The following is a 14,419-nucleotide window of genomic DNA, read 5'->3' on the forward strand; positions in this document are numbered from 1 at the left end:
TGGCGGCCTTTGCAGCCAGAAGACACAATGTCCTGGTTGCCAGGCAACAACTAAGACACATGTTGGCAGCTTGTAACAACACCACCCCCCCTTGAAAATTGTTTAAAAAAAAACCTAGAACCCAGTTTATCAGGAAATTATCTAAAGAAAGTTTTCTTATGGTTAGGTGCATGAAGAAATCTATCAGAAATCCATTCTCTCTCTTCAGGGCCGCAGCCCTTCCAAAGAACCAAGAAATGCACTTGACCCCATATAAACTTAGAGTCCAGAATCTATTCCACCACCTACTCTTGGCGCCCTTGGACAATAATTGGAGAAGGTTTTCTAGGACAGCAGATTCTGAACCTTCAGAACAAGATAAACATATCATGCTTAGTGTCAAAATGATCAGGAGAATGTGTGTGTTAATTTGATAGTTAATTTGATAAACTACCCTCTGTCGGCCGATAAAACATAGTATCTAGAATAAGTTCCTGAACTCATGTGTTATCGCTGCAAAAACGGGTCTCTTGGGCTGCTTATCGGGGATTATCCTTACTTGCCTCGCATATTCCCCAATAAGTGCTGGGTTTGGGAGATCAGCACGCTGCATCGGGGGGTAATAGGATAGCTCCCGACACATCTACAGGATAATAGGATATCACCTTAAATTACAAAATTTGTCAGTTTATAGTCTATTATCAGATAGAACAGATTAGGTGTGACAAAAAAACTCCATGATTTTGCAAGGAATTTTTTTTAAGGAATAATATTTCTCACTGACTTGACTGTAAATTGGTGTAGCACTGTTGCTGTCACATATGAGTTGTATTGGTATAAAATCAGTGTTTAATAGCAGGGATTCTATTACTTTTTAAAATGTTAGAATTGCTGAAGCTCTTGAAAGGGATTTGACCAAATATAGATATAAATACATTTCTCAGTAATATAATATAACAGATAATATGTTACAACAGATCCTCCAAAACCTAAACGTGAAATAACTGTATAAGATATTCAACTTCCACAAACCATAATAATAGACTTAAGGCCCATACACACTATGTTACTAACAAGCAACCTGGTATTAATGTGTCTGATGAGGAATTGTTACTGAAGCAAATTGAAAAAGCAGCAGGAGTAGGAGACGTAAAAGTGTTCAGAGATTTTAACTATCCGGAGATAAATTGGACAAATGACTCATGTGATACTGCTGGGGGTAATATGTTTTTAAACACACTAAATGATCACTACTTACTTCAATTAATCAAAGAACCAACTAGGTACAATGTAATCTTAGACCTGGTATAAACTACTAATGAGGAATTGATGTCAAATATTATAGTAGGGGAGCCCATAGGAAACAGCGACCACAATATGGTCACATTCAATATCAGCCTTAATAAGCAGTCCTATATAGGCTCAACTAGGATTCTAAACTTTAGTAAAGCCAACTTTGACATGAGGAGGGAAGCTTTAAGGGACATTGAATGGGAAATTTTGCTTCAAGGAAAAAATACTACGGAGAAATGGGAGGTATTAAAATCACTGCTAATTATTAATACTTGCAAATTTATTCCCATAGGGAGCAAACAAAGGACTAAAAAAACAATGTGGCTTAAAAAAAGATTAAGGAACTAATGGGCAAAAAAAGGCGAGCACTTAAAAAATACAAATCTGACAGGAATGCGGAGTCATTCCAGCACTATAAGGATTGTAACAAAATATGCAAAAAAGAAATAAGAGCGACTAAAGTAGAAACTGAAAAGCTAGTGGCACGGGAAAGCAAATCAAACCCCAGTTTTTTTAAAATACATCAACAGCAAAAGATTAAAGAAGGAGAGTAAAGGACCTTTAAAGGACAAGCTGGGAGTCTTAATCAAAAACGATAATGACACTGCGGACAAATTAAATGAGTTTTTATCATCTGTATTCACAATAGAGGACCATATGCAGGGATTAACACACAATCTCAACAAAGGTAATGTCTCACAACTAAGTGCTTATTTAAGTGAGGAAGTAGTCTGTGACTGATTAAAAAAATAAAGAACAATAAGTCACCTGTTCCCGACGGAATTCACCCAAAGATTCTCATGAAGCTTCACTCTGAACTAGCAAGACTGCTATTTTTGATCTTCAATGACTCACTTACATCAAGTATGGTTCCCAAAGACTGGTGTATAGTGGAAGTAGTGTCGATATTCAAAAAGAGAAATAAAGCTGAACCTTTCAAACATGTCAAACAAACTTACTAAGCCTTTATGAAATGGTTAGTGTGAACCTTGATCAGGGTAAGGAGGTGGATGTAATCTTTTCAGACTTTGCTAAAGCTTTCGACACAGCACTGCACATGAGACTTATCTATAAGTTACAAGAACTAGGGCAATTGAGCACAAATATGCAATTGGGTCAGAAATTGGTTAGATAATATGGAGCAGCGCGTTGTGGTAAATGGAACTTTTTCAAATTGAACTGAAGTACTAAGTGGAGTGCCACAAGGGTCTCTACTTGGACCACTATTGTTCAACAGTTTCATTAACGATCTAGCAGTAGGTCTAGAGAGCACGGTGTCAATTTTTGCAGACGATACCAAATTGGGTAAGGTTATAAATATGGAGGGAGATGCTGAGTCTCTTCAGAATGACTTAGTTAAACTGGAAGCATGGGCGGCAAAATGGAGAATGAGTTTCAATACAGACAAGGTAATGCACTTTGGTAGCAAGAACAAAAATAGCACCTACATACTGGATGGGGTAAAATTAGGGGATTCTGTACTGGAAAAAGCCTTAGGTATTCACATAGATAGCAAAATAAGCAGCAGTACCCAATGTTAGATTGCAGCAAAGAAGGCTAACAAGGTATTAGCATGTATAAAGTGGGGAATTGACGCAATGGATGAGAGTGTTATACTATCATTATATAAATCCCTAGTGAGGCCACATATTGAATACTGTGTACAGTTTTGGGCACCATATTACAAAAAGGGTATCCTGGAACTAGAAAAGGTTCAGAGGCAGGTAAGAAAACTAATTAAGGGGATGGAAATGCTGGAATACAAGGAAAGGCTTGCAAGGCTAGGCATGTTTACACTGGAAAAGAGGAGACTAAGAAAGGACATGATAAACATTTACAAATATATAAGGGGACACAATACAGAACTTGCGTGTGATCTGTTTTTGGTAAGATCAACACAGAGGACATGTGGACATCCGCTTAGGTTAGAGGAGAGGAGATTTTGCTCACAGAGACGTAAAGGTTTCTTCACAGTAAGGACAATACGTGTTTGGAATTCCCTGCTTGAGAGAGTAGTAATGGCAGACTTGGTTAACACTTTTAAGAAAGGGCTAGATAAGTACCTAATGGATAAGGACATACAGGGCTATGGTACGCATTCACGCACTATAGTAAAAAGAAAAAACCTGAGGAAAAAACACAATGGCCGACATTAGCAACAGACAAAATTAGTCCTAAAAATAATACAGCGTAGGAGACCACACATAGGTTAAACTCGATGGACAAATTGTCTTTTTTCAACCTCAGAAACTATGTTAAGGCCCATACACACAGGGCAATTTTGAGCTGAAAGCAACTCACTTTTGGTATTTTGAGCTGCTTTCAGCTCAAAACCACTCATTGTGTATGCCCTGGCGATGAGCGGTGAGTGCTGATGCGTGCTCCCGTTACATCGCTGGTGGCTGCCGATCATCTGCTGGTGTTACTAGCAGATGTACGGCGGGGTGGACGACTTACCATTGTGCCCCCGCTGACATTGCTGGGCAGGGAAAAAAACGCTCAGCGTGTATGCACCTTTACACTAGGAGATTTTCATTTCAAAAGACTTTGACAACATATCTGAAAGATATTTCTTTCACCAAAGTAGTGTATACACACTCAGCTATTTTCCCAAAGAGCAGGAGATTTTCAGGAGGTGAAAGACTTTGTGGAAAATCTTTCATTAGAAAGGCTATTTAGATAATTGGCTGGGCCAGCAATGTATACGTTACCAGCTTATTCATATACATTGTTGGGCAGTGTTGGAGGGAACGTATACATTGCTGGACTGTGCCAGCAATGTATATATTTACTGGCTCATAAATCAACATGCATAGGTGGGCAGTGGTGCCAGTAATATATACATTGCTGGCCTGTGCCAGCAATGTATATATTACTGGCTTTTAAATAAATAAGCATTGGTGGGCAGTGGTATATACATTGCTAGCCTGTGCCAGCAATGTATATAACCCAGGGACACAACAATGGTTGCAGCGACTCACTTCACAGAGAAAGCTGTGCTTCTGCCGCTGCTTGCTGATCCCCAGCGTGCGTCTCCGTGTGGTCACGAGTGAGCTGGAGGGAGCTGGGCGGGACCACTGTGCTGAAGCTGATGTGGTTTGGGGAGGGAGCAGGGCAGGTCCACCGGGCTGAAAGTCGTTCATCTTTCAGCCATCATCACTCGCGGCCGTACACACTGAGCGATGATGGCTGAAAAATTAACCATTATCGCCAAACATGCTGGTAAAACCAGCCAACAGACCACCTTGCTGGCGATGATGCCGGAGCACGCATCATCGCCCATCATCCGTCACTGGGCCATACACACTGGGCGACTTTGACCTCAAAATCACTAAAAATGGCAAAAATAAGCGATTTTGAGGCCAAAGTCGCCTAGTGTGTAAGGGCCTTAAGAACCCTATTCGGTACGGATTGCAAATTCTGCTAAAAAGCAGTATTTTCCATCCAATCTTTTGCATGCTGAGGGCCGCCCATCGCAGGGAAATGCTGCCCAACATGCTAACTGCCGCCCACTAACTGTGACTACGCACTAATAGCGATTGCATAGCAATTGGTTCGTGGTCGCAGAAACTAGGGAAGCCTCCTGCCAGCGCTGCCCCACTACCATTTTCGACATGCTGCCTCCCGGAATGGTCCGCTGCCACCCCCCACCCGCCCTGCGAATGCCTCTGCCTGATTGCAATTAATGCAACCCGAAAGCATCTCCAAAATTGCGGTTGCAATGTGTTTCCGATGCAACATAAATAGGGCTCCATAGCCTTCATAAATATCCATGAAATAATTTTTAAAAGCTACTGGATACAATAATACACTAATATAGGATACTATGCAGCAAACTAACATCTATTTTTAAACATCAATAGTTTTTTTTTACATTTTTGAACACTTTAAAAAGAAGGGATACAGAAAAGAAAAGGAGGGCGAAGGGAAACATAGATCACAGTCGGCTATCACACTAGTAAGAGAAATGCAGTTTAGAATAGCCCCTTAGGGTCATTGAATTATAAATACCATTTTAAACAACATAGGAAGCACAATCTAAATAATAAACAAATACTCAATGTAAAGGCCCATACACACTGGGCAATTTTGAGCTGAAAGCAGCTCACTTTTAGTGTTTTTATAGCAGCTCTCAGCTCAAAACCACACAGTGTGTATGCCCCGACGATGAGCGATGAGTGCTGATGCGCCGTCCTGCTTCTTAGCCGGCGACTGCTGTTCATCTGCTGGTATACCCAGCAGATGAACGGTGGGGTGGACGGCTTTCCATAGCATCCTGCTATGGAAAGCCATTCACCCCCACTAACATCACTGGGCAGGGGAGAAAAGCACTCAGTGTGTATGCACTGAGCGATTTTCAGCTTAGTGATGTCAGCGATCATTGCTGTGCATACACGATGGCCAAAAACACCTAGTGTGTATGCACATATAGACTCTGTAATAAAGTTATGCGATTTAGACCAGTCAACCAACAGGGAAGGGGTAGTGGACAAGTAAGGTATGCCAATTTGCCTAAAAAAAATTGTTCAGATTTAGGTACATCTTCGGGGTATTGGTGGAGAAGAGACAGAGAGGGTGATTCCTGGATTTGAACATTAGGAATTTTATAGGATAAGGAGGATATCACCGTCCAGAGCTGTTGTATCTTTGGACATCCCCAAAATATATGAAAAAATATTACCTGCTTGTGAGCAGTTCCGCCAGTAGTATATTGACTAAGAAGGCCATAATTTACGGAGCTTGGTCACAGTGAGGTACAACCTGTGAAGTAATTTAAAATGCATTTCTAAATGGTTAGAGCATGTCAAAAAAATGATGGGGTGTGAGATATATGGACTCCCATTGCTTGGTTGTAAATATCACTTCCCATTGTGTCTGTCTTTTCATTTTATCCATATACCGACTTTCTGATGAAAATAAGTTCCAATATTTCTTATTGACATTTTAGATGGTGGTTGGAGGGAAAGTCAAGGAGTAGCTTATCTTAAACATGCAAGCAACCCAGTGGCTAACAAGCAAACAAGTAAACAATTCCTCAGGAGGCAGATGATAATACTTCTGGAAATAGAAAAAGGGAGCGTAGAGTTGTTACATAAATTATCAGCTATTTTGGAGATGCCTGAGTTCTTCCATACAGAAACTCGAAGGTCAGGACTCAAGTTCGATAAGGCATCTATTGATAGATTGCAAGTGGACAATACTATAGGATTAGAGGACAATAAGATGTCATCCCAGGAGATAAGGGAATTTGATATAGCTTTAGGAGAACTGGGCAGTAAAAGGCAAAGTTGTTTTGGAATCTATATCAGCCCAGCCAATGGGAAAAGTGAGACCAAGGCTTTCTCTAAGTTGACCCAAGGTTTAACTGCAAGGGCTAAGGTTCGGTCACTAATTTGTGCTACTATGCATGCCAAATGGTAGAGTGCTAAATTTAGAACAGCAAACCCTCTTCATGCCCTTCAGCAATGTTAAAGTAGTGTATTTTGTGGCAAAAGATGTAGTCCAATCTGAGTGTGTGGTCCTAAGCACAAAAAGCTATTTATTCCATAATAATAAAGTATAAGTACCACCAGTACAATACACAAGCCCATGAAGAGCACTGCTCTAAGATTCTATACAGAAATTCTGTGGCCTTTAAGGTCCCAGCTAGCAATTTTAGGCATTTCCAAAGGAACAAGGCTAGGACATCACAACTGTAAAGAAGCTATACAATAGAGGTCATCATTCATGGGTTGAAGGTTCTGGACATCCCAATTACTTGACTTGCGATAGGTCAAATCCTTTGGTTTATGTCCCCTGGAATGAGTACTATCTTGACACATGTATTGCCTCATGGCTTCTCTTGTAGAGTATCTCTCTAGAAAGTCCTTCTGTGTTTCAGTATCGTGGGAACAGTTGAGTTTCAGGGCCAATGAAATTATAAACAAACCTCTAACTAACATAATTTCTTGATGGATCTGAAAGCATTATACTGTACATATTATCACATACATATATGCCGTGCATATTTGGTATTTATATAAAACAATGCATATTTTCTCATGCTGATTAAAACAAGTCTAAACATGAGCAGACAGCTAATCAAACCTAGAAATATACGGAACTACATTTTTTATGTGAGAACAATGTATTGATTATATTTAATAGCTGCATGATGTGGATGTAGTTATGTGACCGGCAGTCAGGAGACCTGCGGTCACAATACTGGCACCTACATCCCGCCCACCTACAATCCCAACAGTTGGCATGCCGATGTGGCAAGCCCACGGCACGTTGAGTGTTGCAAGCCCGCAGTGTAGTGAGTGCAGTGAGCCTGCAAGGGGCTTCATTGCACTCACCCCCCCCCCCCGCCGGCCATCTCAATGCAGGGATGCCAGCGTCGGTATTGTGAGTGGCTATCTCCCGACCACCGGTCATGCGAGACACACCCGCCTGATGCAATCACTTTCACAGTGTCACCAGGAGATTATTAAACAGATACAGTATTCCATAAATCCAACCAGTACATAGTTTGCGTACTGTGTACACAAATCACTTTTATCTAGATAGTACATAATGAATGTGTGTGCTGGCTATTATAAAGGTGCCTTTATTACTTTTTGTTGCAAATACCTTTTAATTGCACCAATGTTACAGTACATACCATATTTAAAAGTCATAAACTCAACCATTATCAACCTTAATAGAACTGGCGACCTGTCATAAACATGCAAATAAGTTGAAATCAAATGCGAGCAAATCGCATACAATCAAACTGAGCGATTAGTGACCTGTATTAATACATGCCTCCATCCAATATATCTGACAGCAACAATTGCTAAATTTATGTATTATTCCCACTTTATTCGGTTTTATTTTTTGTAAAAGAAAACTTTATGTACACCATGCAGTCGTTTAGTATCATTGCCCTGGTTCTGTGTATATACAGTAGCTGTAAACCGTGCAAGAGCCTGAGCTGAGCTGTATCACATCCAAGGATAATGGACATGACATACTAAGCTTTGATATAAAAGATAAAATACCTGGGGAAAACCATGCTGACCTACTCTCCTGAGAACTCGAGAACTGAAGATAGAATCAGAGTTTCATTGCATTTTTCCTCATCCCCATCTCTTACCTAGTGAAATAGGCTGGATGTGATGATGCATTTTACAGTTAATTACATCAGAATGGTCCCACTCCGATGCATGATACCGTGGTTTGCGGCATTATGCAGAAGGGGGGGCTTGATATGCAAAGTGCATTGCCATGCCCCTTACACTTGCAATTTGGCTGCCTTCAAGAGAGGGGATTCGAAAAGTAGTAAAGTATGTGAAAACACAGAACAGAGCTAATATCATAAGTAAAAAAAATCCATAATTGTTAAATCCTCCAAAATCGATAAAACAGATAAAATTGTAATTTTTGTAATGTGAAATTCAGATTCAGAATCTGAATTCCAAACCATGGGAAGATCCGGACAGGGTTTTGGTTCAGTCCAGATCCACACAATTTGGGTCTATTGAGATTTCTGGAGAACTGAACCGCACATCTCTAATCCTCAGTCAGGAAAGGAGCATCAGCACCCTGTTTAGGAAAGTCTGAGTAGTAAGTATTAGGAAACAGTGAGGAATCATCATCGGTTATTGCAGACATTGCATAAGGAGCATTCCCATTAGTATTAAATATGACATTTTAAAGTTCCTTTAAACAATTTGTAAGAATTATCTCACTTGGGGGGATATTCATTATCGCTAAACAGGGTTTGTTTGTTTTTTATTATATTACTCCTTTTTCTTATTTTTAAGTGGCAGCCTCAGTCATCAAGGTTGTAACTCATATCTCCTTGTTAGAGACTTGCCACAATAATTTCCACACTCCCCATACTAAAGTATGGGGGTGTAGAAATTGTGAAATTCATCAAACTCCAAAAATGAATTATTATCAGAATTTAACAGGGAAACTGTTCGCCATCCTGAGATGGCGTACTGCCCCCAAATCTCTACCCAAGCTGCCGTTTTCAGATCTTTGGCTGCAATGTCGCTGGCAGTACCCCAAAGGCCGCAGCATTATTGATCTAGGGGAATGCTGACCCAATTTTCTGAGCATTACCGAGAGAGTGGCATCTTGGATGCAGTTTTGCTGCCCCTGGCAGCGTGATTTTCACGGACATTCTCAGATGTCCGATAGTCATGCAGTTGATCCGACGCTCCTACTTTACTTTAGTTTTAAACTGGTCAAAGCATTATATAAATTTACTTTTTGTGTTTAAATAAAATAAGAAATGTTACTCACATTATTAATATGATGAATTAATACTGGTTTTTTTTGTTTTTTTTTCAAATACAATTTTTATTATTATTCAAAGGTATAGGTGAATGCACAAAGAAGATGTATCGTCAACTGCATAAAATACAGTAATCCAGTAGTACAGAAACAATTAACATGAAGAACTAATCCAAAAACAGCGTATTAAAATGGAAAGAAACCTCGACTAATACAATGCAGATTGGATTATAAATTGAGGATTCTGTAGTGTTTATCCAAGCGAAACTATGACGAATATAAAAAATAAAATTAGTAATAAAAAGGAGAACAGAAAAAGATAAAAGAAAAGGAAAGAGAAAGACATGGAGAAAAGAAAAACCTAAAAAAAAAAAAAGAAAGAGACAATAGAGGGGGGGGAGGAAGGGAGGGGGGACTTTTTGTTATTATTTAAATAAAAACTTTCATTAAAATTTTTAATAATTTGTTTTGAGAATTGACTTGCAATGGGTTTGTAGTGCTGGAATAAATCTATAGACACAAGGACATGGTGGGACAAGGTTTGGGAACCACTGATTTAGAACTCGCAGAACATTTGCCAAAACAGGAAATCCTGCAGGTTTTGTAATAACCCTCACATTGCATGCCCAGGGTCACCAGGGACAGATAATTACATTAAATGACACTGAGCTTATAATTGCCTCTCGTTACATAAATAACTGCCGTGTGCCGCCTGTGTTGGATCTTATAGATCCTCAGTGGATTCAGAGGAAGATACTTTGCCGTCCCCTGAGGTTCAAAGTCCCTACCAAGCAGCAATGATTATTCTCCATATAAATAACATGAATCCTTATAAGTAGTAGTGCAGAATTCAAGAGTTATGCACGTAGTGTATGTATACATACTGTATATTCTGATATGGTGCAAGAGCCTTAAGAAGCAATTTTGATTTCATCCCATGGACTTAACTCCTAATGGGTTCCATAGGTGAAAATATATATATAAACTTCAGTATGTTTCTTAAATTTTAAGCAGCTGAAGATAGCATCTTATTGCTGTTACATTATAGAAGACGCCAGGTATGTGCATGTCAGTTATAAATCTTGTAACACACATTTTGTAGCTCTAAATATTTACTTACTGATTAGCAGAACATGATTTGTATTTTTTACATAGCTTCATGTGATCACTATTTTGTATATTTATACATATTTAGAGTTTTATGCATTGTATGGTGCCCCCACTGCAGCCCAGTTCTGCCTCTGTAGTAATCGGCAAATATATAAGTGTAATGTGTGTGAGTCTTCATCTCATGAATGCTCGATATAGGATGCCAGCCATGTAAACATTACAGCATATACAGCCACCATACCCACAAATGCAGCACCAACTGGCTGGTAGTTCAGTGCTGCTGCTGGCAAAGGGCATGTGAAAATGCACTGTGCAAGGGGAAGAGATAGTGCTATGCGCAAGGGGGAGATAATGCTATGTGCAAGTGGAGGAGATAGTGCTATGCGCAAGGGGGGAGATAATGCTATGCGCAAGGGGAGGAGATAATGCTATGTGTAAGGGGAGTAGATAATGCACATGAGGGAAGACTGCCCTACACATCAGATTTTACAGTCTATAGCAGTGGTTCCCAAACTTTTTGGAAATCAGAAGTTTTTTCACGCCACCCCTAGGCTAAAACTTTCTTACTGTTAGATTTAGAAAGAGAAATTAAATTAAGTAAATTGTGTTTATATGTCAGTTGTGGTCAATTGTAAGGCGAGGGACAGGATTTGCTTCTGTTTGTCCACATATGTTATGACTGGCAGCCACCAGCACTGGTTTTGCCTATTACATTGACCATAAATAATTTTAATTGGTCCTGGACTATCAATCCAAGGCACCCCTGCAAGTGTCCTGAGGCACCCCAGGGTGCCACGGCACACAGCTTGAGAACCACTGGTCTATGGGATTTAGGCAGATAGACAGGGGTGACACCGGGTGGCAGAGTCAGTGTGCAAGGCATGGGTGGCTCTACCTTAGGCAGCTTTAGGCAGCTGCCTAAGGTACCAGGATCTGGGGGTGGTGCCACTGATGCTGCCTGTCACAAAATTAAGGATGTCTCTGAAAGAAAGATGTTGTTGTACTTAATGCAAGTGGTGGCTGTGGAACGTATAAGTCACTCTTTCATCTGAAGGGCTGGGATGATGGTGGTTGGGGGCAGTAGGCTGAAGCTTTGTCTAGGGTGTTGAGAAACCTTGTATTGGCCCTGGTGTAAGGAGCATATAGCGGTGGGTTAGGATGAGAGCTTATAGGCTTGTAACTGGTTTCAAGAGCCCATTTTAAGCTTTGGAGAAAGGTCTAGAGAGAGTTCCAGTGAACGGAATCAGCACTGACAAATGTTTGGAGATTGGAGTAAGAAGAGGCAATCTGTATAAGTAGTTGGGAGAGCAAAATTGGTGAGTAGTGGGAGTGTGTAGGGAGATCATGTCAAATATGTAGAGGGAAAGGATCAGAAGAGGGCTTCATAGGAGAGTGTGAGGTGTTGGAAATGGGTTCTGTAGGTAAAAAAAAAGCCAAAGTAGGGTCTGCCCAAGAAAGGAGTGAAAGATGAGCCAAGCAGCAGCGTAGAAGATGTATTGGAGATGAGGGGATCAGGGTGGCCAGACAGGAGGTTGCAATGGTCTAATTGAGAGAAGACCAGGTAGTGAAAGCGGGTTTTATCGCCAGGTAGAGAAAGGGTCTGAGATATTATCAAGGTGGAAGAATAAGAGATCTCTTACGGTCTGATTGTGAGACATCTGCTGCCTCTTTTCTCTACAGTCATGGCAGGCGCATTCCTTGTATGCAAATGTTGGAATCATCTGCCCATACAGTATACTGTATGTCACTAATCTGTGCAACTGCATGTGGAAGCCCATGTCACCAATTGTTTTTACATCCACAGCCACCATTATTAGTAGCTGGACTTGCACCCACCTAATACAGGGGGTGTAAAATATCCACACAAAAAAAAACACATATATAAAAGTAGGTGCTATTATAATGTAGTATAGAACAAAGCAGAATCACCATGCCAAGAACTGCATGCATTGCCATTTGCAGCCGACTCAGAGTCTGACACTTAGGACATCAGTTATAGCGTGTGTTTCCCAGTGTAGTGCCGGGTGTCACTAATTCCTCAGTGCAGTGCCAGATGTCACTAATTTCTCAGTGCAGTGCCAGATGTCACTAATTTCTCAGTGCAGTGCCAGATGTCACTAATTTCCCAGTGCAGTGCCGGGTGTCACTAATTTCTCAGTGCAGTGCCAGATGTCACTAATTTCCTCAGTGCAGTGCCAGATGTCACTAATTTCTCAGTGCAGTGCCAGATGTCACTAATTCCTCAGCGCAGTGCCAGATGTCACTAATTTCCCAGTGCAGTGCCGGGTGTCACTAATTTCTCAGTGCAGTGCCAGATGTCACTAATTTCCCAGTGCAGTGCTGGGTTTCACTAATTTCCCAGTGCAGTGACAATTGTCATTAATTTCCCAGTGCAGTGCCAACTGTCATTAATTTCCCAGTGCAGTGCCAGGTGTCACTAATTTCCCAGTGCAATGCCAGGTGTCACTAATTTCCCAGTGCAGTGCCAAGTGTGGCTAATTTCCCAGTGCAGTGCCAGCTGTCACTAATTTCCCAGTGCAGTGCCAGCTGTCACTAATTTCCCAGTGCAATGCCAGGTGTCACTAATTTCCCAGTGCAGTGCCAAGTGTCGCTAATTTCCCAGTGCAGTGCCAGCTGTCACTAATTTCCCAGTGCAGTGCCTGGTGTAAAGGTTTAACTATGGAAATGTCCATGTGTTTCAAAATTGACAGAATGCACAATAAAATCCTCGTTTTACCTTAGACGTTACACTTTTGCTCATACAGTATCTGAATATTTATTGAAGAAGAGAATTTAAAATGCAAAATAGACTATGTAATGAAGTGCAGTAAGCAGGACGTGACAGAGACTTTAATCCGTTAGGGTCCCATGAGACTGTATAGCCCGGCAAGGGCTCAGTAGCCGTGTGTCCCTGGGAAATAATGAACAATGCTGTCAGATGTGCATGTGCATATCTCTGTGATTATAACTGTAATCTGTTATTCAGTATGACACAAGATATGGCTCAGCTATATAACACAAGGGAGGGGCTAATACAGTAATATTCAAACAATACACAGTACAAAAGAAAGGGGATTACTCCCTGACGGAGCTCAAAGATTTACAACAGCAACACATAGCATCTTGTTAACACCAGACAGCCAACCCCTAAAAATTAAATAAAATATAATCCTAGTCTGAAGTTCTGCCCGAGTTGTTTTTTTTCCATGGATTTTCATTCACAAAAACATTTTTTATAATAAGCTGAAGTACAATCACTTTGCAAGGTCTTGACTTAAAGCAGCCACCTACCCTCTAAAGCTTAATATGCAAACCAATACTTAGATGGTCCCCGATCTTCAACTTCAGATAGTTAGGATTTATTAAATCAGGGTATTGCTAGCGGGGTTTAAGATGGTCATACAGTATATCTGAAGCAGTTCCTTGTTATAAATCAGGTGCAGGATACTGGAGGGTCAAGTACAGCAGATGGAATCATACAAAGTCCACAGAACAGCAAAGGTCAGGGCCAGTGGCAGACAGGGCAAGGTCAGGACACACCCCAGGATCAGGGCTGGCAGTAAACAAAATAGATTTCAAAGGGCAAGCCAAGATCTGTACAGGAGGAGACAGAAAATTCAAAAGTTAAGTGATGGGGAAAAACAATTTAAAGACAGGATTTGGACTGTTTCTAGGATGTATGCTACTTATTCTACATTTATTCTACATTTATTCTCTATTAGAAATCATTGTGCTTTGACTGTGATACCGCATTATATTATAATGTGAGTCC

Source organism: Pseudophryne corroboree, chromosome 4 (genome assembly GCF_028390025.1).
Source record: "Pseudophryne corroboree isolate aPseCor3 chromosome 4, aPseCor3.hap2, whole genome shotgun sequence".
Lineage (NCBI taxonomy): Eukaryota > Metazoa > Chordata > Amphibia > Anura > Myobatrachidae > Pseudophryne > Pseudophryne corroboree.